A 14,682-nucleotide genomic window follows, 5' to 3' on the forward strand; every position below is an offset into this window, starting at 1 on the left:
ACTTTAACACAGTGTGATATTTTCCAGATTTCTGACAGGCTGGAATGTCAGGGAAATGCCAAGACGCTCCGCTCCTTTAGATGGCAGGTTTCAAAGCTGAGGCGTTCTTCGTTTCCCTTTTTCGCTTAATTTTGAAAGGGCTGAACGTGTCACTCCCACGCCGCGGGTGGTGGCCAAAACACTTTGATGCCCCAGACGTCCGAATGCCATTTGGAGGAACTGGCACATGGACCACTGTCATGGTTCCCCGGGAAGAAATCTACGTCAACCATCTCTCCGTTAAATTCATACTTCCATCACTGACCACTTCGAATTAAAAACATTTTAATTTTGATAAAAAATAGATGTGTGTTCATCTCACTGGAGAAAAGGAAAGGGAGAGACAGAAAGACAATGAGTGAGAAGTTCTTTGGAATCTGGATTTCCAGAAGGATGCAAACAGGAGTTTTGTGCTGAATGTATTTCTGACAGCTGTCAATCTCATGTTCAGGAGCATGTCTTTCAAGGTTTGGGGTGTTATAAAGTTGGTTCCAAAGTACAAAATAAATAAATATGCAGCAGCAGCAAAGCAGCAGAAGAGGACTGAAAAGTCAAAGCCAAACTAAGGAGAGGCAAGAGTCATAAATGTAAATATTTTGCATTTAACTGCAGCATCAGGAGGAGGAAGGAAGGAAGGAAGGAAGGAAGGAAGGAAGGAAGGAAGGAAGGAGATACAAGTGCAATATGGAAGAAACAAGTTGAATATCAACCAGCAGTGATGCAGTCTTGGACTGTACTGAAGGTGACCAGATGTCCTCCGTTCCCTACATTAAAGCATTCTGTTCAGGAGGAATTCCAAGATGTCCTCCATCTGGAGCATGACTAAGAAAAATGAATTTATATTTGTATGAATGTTTTCAGCTTTTATTTGGCAATGCTCTACATTTTTCTTGAATGTCCTACATTTTGCGGTATCTTGTCCTCCATTGCAATCAGCCTTTGGCCACCCTGACGGTACTCCCCCCTCCTATTATTATTATTATTTTGCAATCTTGGACTGTACTAATCAGGAACATTGGGACCAGGTCATGTGAGATAGTAGTTCTGCCCAATTCTGCACTAACCAGCTAACATTAGGAGTATTGTGTCTTCCCCCCCACCCCGAAATCCCCATTTTAGGAGTAAAAACCAAAACAAAAAGGCTTGCAATTGAACCCAAAGCTCCCCTCCGGTCTCAGACCTTGACCATTGGGATACTTGTTTGAGAATCCTCCTCGTTGGACTCTCACAGCTGAGGTTTCATGAAGGTTCATCCTTCACTGGACAATTGTTCTTTGTGTTGTGCAAACATCATTCGACTGCAACCGGCGCTCTTGACACAACAACAACCTCCCTGCCCCTCTTGTCAGCTGCATCACAGAGCCAGAGGCACATGGACTGCAGACAGTTCATGTCCCCTGGAAAGGAAACAAATGCAGCATTGACTTCAGAGGCTGGAGGCCATGCAAAGAGTCCAGGCAGCTCCTGCTGTGGAGGAACCTTTCCCTGCTAAGTGGCACAGGGACGACCAGACGCCTCTCTGAAAATCCCACTGAGACCAAGCCCTCATTAGCATGGCTGGAATGTTTTCGTTTTAATTGGATGGATGCAGAGATTTTGCCAATGTTGGGGGAGAGAGAAAAGGTGCTGATCACAGAGATAGTTTGTGCAAAATGTTGGTTCCAAATTCCAGGACTGGAATAAAAAAAGAGAAGACACAGATGTGGAGAAGCATAAGGCCATGGCTTTCCAAGGAGTGGTGAATCCATGCTCTGTTGACCCGATGGTTAAGACCAACAAAGTTACTTCCAAGAGTGTGAAGTCGAAGGCTTTCATGGCCGGCATCCATAGTTCTTTGTGGGTTTTTCAGGGGTATGTGGCCATGTTCTAGAAGAGTTTATTCCTGACTTTTCGTCAGCATCTGTGGCTGGCATCTTTAGAGAACTTCCAAGCGTTGGCTATCTTGCTAGAGCCAGAAGACCATGGCTTGGCTAGAAGAAGAGACATTTGGCCAGGAGAGGCAAGACTGGAAACAGGGAAGGACTTTTTCTGACTCGGCCAAGAGTTGCAACAGCATTTGAATTGAATTCCTTCAAAGCTCAGTGTAAAGTAGTCCACATTTTACAGTCTCTCTCCCGATGCCTTTAAAATTTGGTCTAAAACTCAGAGCCAATTCCTCACCTGCTGGCACTGAAGCCAACCACCGCCTCTTATGTTCCAGGGGTCCTTCTGCAACAAGAATAAAACAGGGGTTTCTTATGCATTTAATGCCTCCTCAAATCTCTGTCTCTCTCAGACACAGACATAGAGCTCTCATAACTGCCTATGGAACTGATGCCTGCTTTGCAAAAGAAAAAAGTTTGGGAAGCGTTGGCCTTGCTCTTCCAAAATCTGACTTTCACCCGGTTACTGTGGGCAACGTTACCTTGTTAGCTGCCGGTGACCTAGTTTGGCTGCCGCCGTCTTTCTTTCAATGATCAGCCTCTCCAAGGCCTTCCACCTGGGTTCACAATTTCAAACTCTTCACATTTTTAGCTGCTAATTCGGAGAAGTGCCATCGCTTTCTCTCTTTCCATATCACCCATTCTTCCTCTGTCTGCATGGGAACTTTAGGAACTGGTGGAAATTCTCTCCCTTTCCTTGGAGATGTTGCCCATTATTCCAAAGAGAAGTCCCAACCAATAGATGATGATGATGATGATGATGATGATGATGATGATGATGATGCTAATACTAATGTTTATTTATAACACCCTTTCCATCAAAGGGTGCAATATCAAACATACATAATCCAAAACAGATGATAAAACACAACACTATGAAATGCTCAAATACTATATGCTTCTCATCAGTCACAACCCAGAAACATACGCAGCAACTCAGTGACGAATCGAAGAGGAAGGCCTTCAACCCTTTCCAAAAGTGGGTAAGATCTTCCTCCAGCCGGAGGTGCAAAGGAAGACTGTTCCACAAATGCTGTTTGTGTTTTAAAAGAGTATTTCCCCTTGCAAACGTATTATTTCCTCGCCTCTTTGATTCTCCCTTGCATTTCTTTGCTGGCACACAAATGCGTCCTGCTTTGTTTACTCACCTCTGGGGGAAAAAGGGAAAAACAAACTGCACAATAATTACTGGAAGTAGGCAACCTACTTTATTTATCGCTTTCCTCTCCATGTCTCTACATGCTGGGATCTGGAGATGCTCATATTTTATTTATTTTTGTGTATTAAAACAAGTCAGTCTTGTGCTGCATCATGCAATCCCAGGGCAGGGCTTTAGAGTGGTCAGGCCGAAGCATCACAACCAATGTGTTGTCATGTTCAAGGCCAGTATTAAAAGCAATGGCACTCTGAGGTTTGCACCAGGAAACGCTGTACAAATGCGTCATTGCAGGACAACTTTCCTGAACTGCCAAGAGTTTTACCACTTGGAGTCCAGGGCTGGAGATGGCCTTTTTTAAACTTGCAACATAATCCCTTTCTAAATCTTATGGGTCTAGGTTCTTAACTGTGACCAACACAGAAGTGTGCTTGCATACACAAGTATTATTATTATTATTATTATTGTGCTTTATTTATATAGCGCTGTAGATTTATTAGTAGTATAAGGCGACATGCCAGTGTGTGCTCACACATCCATTCAGTTCCAGGGTTCAGCTGAATTGCTGTGAAGTCACAGAACATTCCTACTTTTGCAAGTGAAGTGCCAGATTATTATTAAAATCCAACGTAACCAACACAGGAAATGGAAGGTCAGCGTAAGTGAGGCATAAGGAAGAGGATGAACTCATGAAGACTAGAGCTACAACAACAACAACAACAACAACAACAATAATAATTGTTATTATTATTATTATTATTATTTTAATTTATATCCCGCCTCTCCAAAAAAGGATCGAGGCTGGTTACAACATAAAATAAAATACATAGATATATACATAACTCAGTACTAAGATATAAGAAACTAGGATTACTGGAGAGCAAGAAAGACACTGGATTGGCTTGCTTGCTTGCTTATTTATTTATTTATTTATTTATTTGTGATATTTATACCCCGCCCTTCAGCCCTAAATAGCAGCTTAGCTATTGGCCAACGGTCCATTGGAAGATGCCACTACCCCAATCGAACCCCTTTCTTTGGGGTTTTAAAAACACAGTCTGGATGGCTGTCTGTCGAAGTGGATGCTTTGACAGCGTCTTCTTGCATGGCAAAAGGGGGTTGGATTGGATGACCCTTGGGATCCCTTGCAACTCTATCCTTCTATGTTTCTATGGGTACCAAAGCCAGAATAACTCATGCATATTCCAAAACCATTCCTGCAAAGCATGGTTGTCAAAAGCTGGCGTCCGCTCTGCTCCAACACTAAATCTCCCCCCCCCCCAAAAAAAACCCACGCAGATGGATGCTGTCGATTTGTCTCCCTTAAAAAGATATTCTGCTCGACGTCCATCCATATTTGTGGCCACGGGAAATGCAATCTGTCTTCCTTGCCCTCTTCTGCCAAGGCATGTTGTCGAAACGATGATGATGGCTCTCTCCAAAATTAGGACAACAGCTGCCACCTTTCCCCTCCCATGCAAGGATATCTCTCTCTCTTTTTCCCTGGTGATCTATAGCGGCTTCCCTCTCTCGGCAATTAGCTAAATATTAGGGGCCTGAGCCTCTCCGCGACATGCCTAGATTTCCATTTGTGAAATGCCACTTTCTGATGACCTTTTACTGCTCTCTCCGCCATTCCTCCTCCTCCTTTTCTTCTTCTTTTTCTCACCCCTTTCCTGATATTTCAAGAAGAGTCCCAGAGTCCCTTCGGAGGAGGAGAGCAAATTGAATACTTCTGCGGCCGCACTTCAGAAATGTGGCTTCAGAAAGCCAAACCCTTTCCACCTTCAGAGACAGAACTAAATGTCGCCAAGGAATTTCTCATCTCTCGAGGCAAATTAAAGAGACATCGGTCTTCCCGGCACGTCTGACAGCTGCCATTCAATCTCCTCCGGGAGGGAGGCAAGGAGGCAGCGATGGAGAAGTTTCTTCCCAGAAATTCGTGTCAAGCTGACTCCTCCACATTTGAGGCCTTTTCTATAATGGGCCACGCTAAGCCTCAAATGAGAGAGAGATGTCGTCTTTCCCGCCGTCCAATTAATTTTCCTTGGAGATCATAGAAGGGGTAATGAGGAGATGGCAGAGGCACAGGACAAGCTCCAGCCATGTCTCCTTGTCCTTTATGGCAGTCTGAGGTTTAGCATCACCCACATTGTATGTGTCTGGGTTTCAACTTGTGCAATTGCAGCTCCAATAGGAATTACGTTGGGCTCCTGGGTTTTGGTTCCAGGACCCATTTGTGGATACCAGAATTTAATGGGACTTGGGCATCCACAGATTTTGGTATCCACGAATGGGTCCTGGAACCCTGCAGATGCCAAGACACTCATCCCACAACATTTGTGGCTTTGACTTTTGCGGATTTGATTATTCACGGATTCGATTAATATGTTCTCTCTAAGAATATCTAGGTCCTCCAGTGCAACTCTCTGGTCAACCTTAACTAAAAGTTGCACTGAAAGGCCTAGAGATTCCTAGAGAGGACACTCTACTAGGCCTTTGTAGCTCCTCCAGGACTGTTCTATGGTCAGTGTCTGTCGGACGCTGACCACAGAGTTGCCCTGGAGGACCCAGCGATTCCTAGAGAGGCGTCCTCCCAGGTAAAAACATGGTGTTTTTGTTATTTGTGGTTTTCCCATATTCACAGGGGTCTTGTGCCCCTAACCCTATCAAATGTGGAGGGACAAGTGTAATTCCTATTGTACCTGCAACTGCACAGGTTGACAGCCAGACAGCCATAGTGACCCTGCTCAGAAATTCCCTGGCTGTCTTTCAAACCTACTGTCCATAAAATGGTGTGTGCAGTGTTTCAATGCCTGTCCTGCAGCCGCTCACTCACAAAACCACAAGGTTGTGAGTTCGATACCAGCTAGGGGCCCAACTCAGCCTGGCATCCTTATTGGGGGCAATTAGCTTACACTTTGTAAACTGCTCAGTACATCTGTAAGTGGTATAGAAATGTACATGCTATTGCTACGTACTTGCTAGTGAAATGGTTTCTCTTATATAAAATTGCAAAACCAGGGTTTGCTGTTTGGAATTTATATCTCTTTGGAATATTAATTTAAGTCGTGGATGGTCAGATCCATGGATAAAGAGTCTGTGGATAAGGAGGGCCAACTGTACTAGGATTTCCATCAGAAACCCAGCCCTAAATCAGAAGCCTTGTCAATGTGAAATATTTACCAATAGGAGAAACAGGGGTCAAGAGTCTGAGATGAAGACCTGCTTCCCCTCTCTTTCTTTCTGCGCATCACTTAGGCCTCATCTTGGCTAGATTATGATTAATTCTCACAACAACAGTGTGCGCCTCTGTCTCTGGGCGCACTCGCTTCGGTCTCCCATGTCTGCCGACTCCACTCCTCCAGAAAGAGAGAGATGCAAACCTTGGAATATTTCTCAGTCTATTAGATGTCAGCGCCGCGAAGTTGAGACACGCAGTAATGCACTAGATCAATCACTCAAATAGAGATCCGCAGCTCCAGAAGGAAAACGAAAAGGGACATTTCATACCTGTCACACTCAAGGGTAAATGTCCAGCTTCTCAGAAGTAGAAGGGGAAAAAAAATAAGACTCTTCAGCTTATTTTCAAACTCGACAGTTGTGTCGACTTTGGGACGTAATCCAATGAAAAATAGAGCGTGGCTTCTGGGCAGCAGTACCAGCAACCACCTGCAGAGGCACCAGAGAGTCATCAGTTATTGTCATTGAAAATCTTTGCAATGAAATAAATTGGGAAGTTGAAGAGACATTCGGAGCTTTTGCTCCTCTGCAGGTGGCAGGATGACCAGTTGGCAACCTGGGTGCGAGGTCCCACCTGGCCATGAAGCTTCTCAAGAGACTTTGGGGTGGTCCTCATTTCCTAAAGTCACTTAGGCAGTGTGTTGGGAGAAAGAAAGGGTTTTTATTTTAAATTCCCACCCTCACAAATCCACTCTGAGTGTTAGTCCAAATTTTAAAGGATGTGCCCAAGGATCTGAACCTATTCTGGGGTATGATTCACCACCTCGAGTCTCTCAGACTAAAACCCAGTGTGGATTCATCCACCAAAGGCACAAAAGCAATGAACCAAGGCTGTTAGAGAGGGGATTGCCCTCATTTCATGGTGAGCCAAAATCCCTCTTCCCATCCCTCCCTATTTGCCCTTGTGGGGTCCCTTTATGGAAGGTTTGTGGAGTTGCAAGAGAGGCTGAGAGAGTGTGACTTGCCCAAGGCCAACCAATGCGTTTCCATGGCTGAGTGGGGCTTCAAATCCTCGTCTCCAGAGTTGTAGTCCAACATGTACATATATATCAGTCCTCCTTCTTCTCTTTTTGGATTAGACAAAGAAGATATTCCAAGTGATGGTTATGAACGATAAAGCCCTGCATGACTTGGGTCCTGGCTATCTGAATCACTGTATCTCCCTATATGAGCCTGCTTGCTCTCTACAGTCTTTTGGGGAGACCCTTCTCTTGGTCTCACCACCTCCCCAGGTTTATTTTGGTGGAAACATCATCATCATAAAAGTAATAATCATAATCATAAATTTGTGTATGTCCCGCCTGTCCAATGAGATCGAGGTGGCTTACAATGTTAAAATATAAATACAACACAATAAAATCTCCCACAAACCCACCCGCCTATGCTCCATAAACCCAAAATTAAAAACAATAGGACATGATCTTCTTGGTGGCTGCTTCCAGGCTTTGAAACTCTCTCCTTCGGGATGAAGGAAAGTCCTGCAAAAGGGAGGTAGTCAATTTCTCCTTCTGCAACAACCCAAGACTATACATAACTATGCATCACACCGAACATTTTCCATTGGGAAGCTTCCCAAGGCCTTGCATGGGCTCAGCCAGTCTATCAATCAACGTCTTCTCTTTGGACATTTGAGTTGCAAGAGGGTTCCTTGGTTACGAGGAATGGCTTTGTACTCTCTATTAAGAGCAAATTGAGACTTCTTCGCTGCCTAAAACTCTGTGCCGCACTTTTCATTAGGAGCTAATTGGGCTGAAGTCTTGCTCCTCTGAAAGCCACTTCCCTGAAGGAGTCCGGGTCCCAGGGCTGGCGTCTTCGGAAGAAGAATCGAGTGCAATTACTAAAAAGCCTCCTCCTTCCCTTCCTGTGGTGAGGATCTGATGAGTTACTTTGCAACTAACAGGAAAGCATCTCTCCAACTTGGAAGAATTTGCTGTAAGACGACAGTTTCTGCATCTTGCTTTGAACATCTGAGTAAATGCTGTGATGTGAATCTGAGCAGGGGTTTTGCTTCCCCTTTCTCCAGAAATCATCTGCAAATAATAATAATAATAATAATAATAATTAATAAGACTAGACTAGACTAGACTTTTATGGCTCCAGCTTGGAGTCAGGGTGCAGATTTCCTCATCCTTGTTGGTTGGATGGAAAACCTCAGCTCATTGAGGGTGCATCTACACAGTAGAAACAATGCATTTTGACACCAATGTAAAGGTTGTAGCTCCATCCTATACAATCCTGGGATTTTTAGTTTTGCAAGATTTTTAGTCTTCTCTGCCAAAATGGGGTGCTGCCTCACAAACCTACAAACCCTAGGATTTTGTAGGATGGAGCCATGGCAGCTAAAGTGGTGCCAAACTGCATTATTTCTCCTGTGCAGATGCTCTCTGAAAGAACTCCATACCATTGGAAAAAATGTTCAAGATTTTTTCTCCCCATTGTGGACTTTTGGTGAAAAATTTATTGCTTTGAAAACAACGCTCCCGGTTTTGCACAAACCTCAAGGTTTCTGTGCGGGAAGATGCTGTGCAACTCAGGTCTTTGCAGAAACATTTGCAAAAAGCAAACCTTGCCGTGACCGACTGTCATCTCCATGGGGTTTCTCAGTAAGTCAAGCCGCCATTTGTCATGACAAAAAATGTGCAATTATTCTTCTGCGCCCGAGGACCGAAGGGTCATTGCAGCAGGAATTATGCCAATAATAACAATGATTTCTCCATGTTACGCCTGTATTGTTTGAACTTAAGGGTTAAAAAGTTGTTTGTCTGTAAAAGCGACAGGACTAAAGCCTATTCTGGGCATGAAGCCAGACAGACCAAAATATATAAACTGGTTTTCTCAGGCTGCAGAAATAATGCAATTTGATTCCGCTTTAAGTACCATGATTCAATGCTATGGAATTCTGGGGTTGGTCATTTCATGAGCCGATCCTTTGGGAGAGGCAGGACATAGATATATTATTATTATTATTATTATTATTATTATTATTATTATTATTATTAGCCTTCACCCTCAGGCAGCTCTGGCGCCACGATGAACTACAAATCCCAGGATTCCACAGGATGGAGCCACGGCAGTTGAAGCATTGTCCAGCTACATTATTTCTGCAGTGAACCAGCAACCTCTGAGTTGCATAATTTCCACAACAAATGAAATGTGGGCTATGTAACAAATAGGATTGCAAGGTGTTCCATATGTCTGCAAAGTACTACAAGGTCCATGAGGCTTATATAAGGGTGAGAAATGTTGCTTATAAGAGATAATGTGCATAAAGGGCCCAAACATGTAATGTCTTTGCATAATGAGAATGAGCCTAGAAGGGAATGTCTATGGGAGACGAGGAAGCTCAACAAGGAGTGTGCAACTGCATCACCTAACTGCATTAGTCAGTAAGTATACGTACAGATTATAAAGCTGCGTGTTTATTTTCCTGCCATTCAGATTTACTGAACACTCCAAAGCGTAAGAGATTCTCAAGGAGAAGGATGACGTTAATCTGCTTACTAGACAACACTGTTGTTTAGATCCTCGAAAGCACCAGGGACCGAAACGACAAACTCCAAGGAACACTGGAGAGATATAGATTGAGAAGCAAAAGGACCTTCAGTCCCTCTATTGAGAGACAGGGATAAGGGAACTTTACCTGTTTCACTATGTCTTCCTAGCATGAGCCTGAGCAAGCTGCTCCTAGACTTTGGAACTCCGTCCCTAGGGATTATTATTATTATTATTATTATTATTATTATTATTATTATCCCACCCCTCTCTGCAACACAACCGGGGTGACTTACGAGATTAAAACATACATCCCCATATCCCACATTACCACCCCTCCAAAAATACAATTAAACAACTTACAATTTAAAAGATAGTACCATAGTACTACATAGTACTGTGTAGTACTTAGCAGAAACCAAACCAAAACATTCCCAAACTATTCCTGCATAGAGTTTTCATTGCAATTCTCTAGGTACAAGTATAAAATTTACAACTCACCATTACAAAATCTCACCAAATTATTTAAGCTTTAGCGTTTCTTAAAAGTGAGGATGCCACCCTTTTATATCTTATGTCGCAAAGTGATTTTGTTGCAGAACCTGAGTCTCATCGTGTGAAAGGGAATACACAAAACCTCCAGTTTTTCAACACTGTTTTAGAATACTGTGGAATACAAAATACCTACATATCTATCCGCACTGCAGAATTAACACAGTTTGACACCACTTGAAGTGCCATGGACCCATCCTCTGGGATTCTGGGATTTATAGTTCATTGTGGCACCTCTGGCAGAGAAAGCCAAACAACTCACCAAGCTACAAATGCCAGAATCCCACAGCATTGAGCCAAGGCAGTTAAAGCGGTGTCAAACTGCATTATATCTGCAGTTCAGATGGAGCCTAGGATGGCACCCTACTTGCTCTCCTTCTGCCAGCAAGTAAAACCTTTTCTGGGTTGCTAGAAATTGACTATATAAAGGGCATTGAACAGTATGCTGATGGTTGTTTTTAAATATCTCTTGTATTATGTTTTATTGCTTTTGTTGCTTTAATATGATTTGTTTTAAATGCCAGAAATGTGGGGAGGAGTGGAATATTTCATTTGGGGGCCCATGCCCTCGTTCCCTTTCCTCATCCCACAGGTATACATCCCTGGGCATGTAGACATGGATTTGCACACGCATCGGCCGCGCATAGTTTTGGCCATGGGATGTGAACCAGGTCTCCATGTTCTCCTGCAGGTGAGCTGCATTTATTGCCAGATTGACTACATGCTCTGTAACAAACTCAGGCTCCTTGCTGTGCGGTTGGGAGGGCAACGGTCCTAAAATATGCCTTGTTTTGCCCGAAGGAAGAGTTGGGAGCATGAGCAGAATCAAGTGGCATGCCTTCTTTTGGAACCTATTTAGGTCAAGGTTGCAAAACAATTGAGCCGTCCGGAGAGGAAGCAGAGACGGAGCTAAAGATGCTCAGGCCTCCCACTTGCCTCACTCACCTTCCACTTCCCGGCCTCCAGCACACCTTTACCTGTGAAATCCATGCATGATGGACTTCATGCCATGATCACCCCTTGCCCACAGTGCCAGGCTGGCTTGGTCCAGGGCCATGTGGAACAATGGGAGCTGCAGAAATCAGCGGCCGGGCTTTGTCCTGCACCAATGTAAGCAATGCTCATTTCTGGAGAACAAGCTTCTGTAAAGGCAATGGAAGAGGGAAGCAGGAAGGCTTAGCAGCCTTGGTCCCCAAGTAGTGGGCAGTTAGAGGATACAGCCTTTTCAATGGCAGCCAACAAGGTTTGAGTGTTGGTCTAGGACTCTGAGAGACATGGGTTCAAATCCCTGCTCAGCCATAGAATCTCACTGGCCAACCTTAGGCAAGCCCTTCTTTCTCAGCCTCAGAGGGAAGCCAGGGTGGCAAACCTCCTCTGAACAAAATCTGGAGACTCCATGAGACCAGGGTTCAAATCCCGACTCGGCCATAGACACCCACTAGGCCAGCGGTTTCCAAGCTTTGGTCCTCCATTTTTTCTGGACTTCAGAAACCTCAGCCAACTTGGCCAACAGTCAGGTATTATGGGAGCCCATAAGAGGACAGCTCCTTGAATCCCATCCAATAAAATAAAATGCATGGGCATAACCCTTGAATTGGATGGATGGGTAGGTAAACCCATAAGATTCCCTCCAAAGTGATGCACCCAGAGCAGTTTGTGGTAAAATACTATCAACCTAACCAAATCAAAATACTACTACTACTACTACTAGCCACCTTGACCTCATTGGAGAGGTGGGATATAAATAGCAACAACAACAACCCATACACATATATACAAGAAAGGGGAAAGGACACATCAGTGCTTTCAGCTAGTAAGCACTGAAAGGAATACATGAGAGGGAAAGGATGTGTCTCCCGTGTGTGTGTGTGTGTGTGATTCCTCCCAGGTTTGCATCAAGACACAATGTGTGTGTGTGTTGTGCAATTGGGAGGAATGGGTTTGGCTCTTTCTCTAGGTGTTGCTTCTATAATTCCGTATCCTGGAATGAATAATGTACTCGCCTTCCCCAGGAGGCACACAAACTAAGCAGAATTTCTCTGACTCCAAGACAAAACACACACATACATACACACACACACATACAAAACGTGTTACACAGTAATGGAGCCTAAAGACCTCTCACGTCGGCACTGCTATTGCTGCTATTTAGAGCTGTGCGTTTTTCTCAGCTGGCTCAATACTTTACATCGAAGGCTTGCTATTCCCCCAGCGCTAATAAAGGTTTTAAAGACAGAGGGAATGAGAGAGAGAGAGATGAATGAATGAATGCATTTGCATGCGGGGAGCAGCAGCAAGAGTCCTGGGGCTGTAGGGCAGCTCAGAGGACCCACAAGTGGAGTTTCCCATTGCCTTAAAGGACCCCTGGGGCTCTTTCTTGGAGGAAAAGGAAAAAAGAGCTTGTAGGCAATTGCTCACTTGGGAGCCGGGAGGCCCAGATTCGGTCCAATGCAGAGAGAGAAAAGAGATGGGGCTTCTTCTGCCGGAGAAGGATGAGATTCCTGCAAAGCAGGTCTCCCTCGATGTTGCTTTCATGGCCCTCCAATCTCTCTCTATGGCCAACCATAGAAAAGAGAGTGCATGGTCTCTCCTGGAGGGACCTTTTGCCTTATGAACACGTTGCAATTTAATGGCCATATTTTCAACATTGTTTTTAATTTCATAAATAGTTCCATCATTTCTGGCATCCTGTTAGTGCGGCGGTTCTCAACCTGTGGGTCACAACTCCTTTGGGGTCGAACGGCCTTTTCACAGGGGTTGCCTAAGACCATCGGAAAACAAATATTTTTGCACTGTGGCAGCAACCTCTGAGTTGCATAATTTCCACCAGAAATGAAATGTCAGATATGTTGTGCTTGTGTGCAATGAACAGGATTGCAAGTTGATGTCCTATGTGTCTGCAATGTACTACAAGTACCACGAGGCTTATATATTACAAATATTTCCGATGGTTTTAGGAACCGAGACATCATCATTTTATGATTGGGGCCCACCACAACATGAGGGAGTGTATTAAAGGGTTGCGGCATTAGGAAGGTGGAGAACCACTGTGTTAGTGGCTTCATCCATGCCTCTGTTCCCTTGCATGTGCGGTTGAAGTTTCTTTCAGTTGGGGCGCATTGTCTGTATTCAGCTGAAGGTTATGGAAGCAGAGCTGAACATGTGTGAACAGCTAAAGTGGGACCAAACTGTTATAAAAAGGGGGGGTATGGACACGGTCTGGGTCACTGGGAAGGCACTGTATGGAGGTATCCCTAGCAAAGGTATTCCTAGCAAAGGAGACCTCAGGTGCAGAAGTGCGTCTTCCCACATCAGGAGCATCACAGCTCCAGCCCCAACAAGTGCTTGGCTTCCTTCTGGCCACTGACTCCGTCTCTGCATCTAAATAATCCTTTCAAGTCACAACACTTCTTTCTCCCCCCACAACATCCCATTAATATTTAACAAGGCAGCCCACAGCAACTAAGATAGTGTAGCAATTAATTTTTAAATGGTGACATTTATTACAGCATGTAACTGCTACCTAGCTTGCTGTGGGCTATCTGGGTAAAATGTCAGTTAAATATCTCATAATTCCCTTCAATTTAATGCAAACATAAAAACTGTAATCATCCCATTATTTGTAAAATATAATTGAGGTTTTTCGTTCTAATGTTTCTTCCTCTTCTTCCTCTTCGTCTTCGTCTCCTTTTGGCTTTGCTCGCTTCTCCTCCAAGGCAAAAAAGCTGAGTGAAGGGAGGGGAAGGCGTGTGCGGGTAATTAATGCATACATTAAATTAATTTAATTTCATCTATACTTGAGATCCGGGCTTGCCCTGCTCAAGATAACGGCAGAGAAAATGTTGATTAACGCTGAAACAGCTTGCAGTTGCCACATCCACAGCCGCTGCGATGCGACAAAGACAGCGGTGGAGATACAAAGGCGACTGGAGAGGCCCCATGGACATTGCAACCCCAAACTGGTTCCAAACAGGAAAACCAATTTCAGGAATGCCAAAAACTGTAGAACAAAGAGACCCCCCTGAACATTTTCTGTTGAAGGTCCTGAGCTCAATGGCAAAGGTCCTAGCAGGAATCGACCTGGAGACTTGCATCTTGAGGAGTTATAGTTGGGAACTTGCATGGCAGAATGGGGTTAGTCAGGATGGCCCTTGAGGTCTTTACCAACTCTATGATTCTACGTTCTGCAGGAAACAGAACTGAGAACTATTTGTAATGTATGCATTCAGCAAGGTGTTCCTACATAGAGGTTCCAGCAAAGTGACTATTGAACATTAG

Source organism: Sceloporus occidentalis, unplaced genomic scaffold (genome assembly GCF_023333645.1).
Source record: "Sceloporus occidentalis isolate IW3139 unplaced genomic scaffold, rSceOcc1.0.p SCAF_13, whole genome shotgun sequence".
NCBI classification, from domain to species: domain Eukaryota; kingdom Metazoa; phylum Chordata; class Lepidosauria; order Squamata; family Phrynosomatidae; genus Sceloporus; species Sceloporus occidentalis.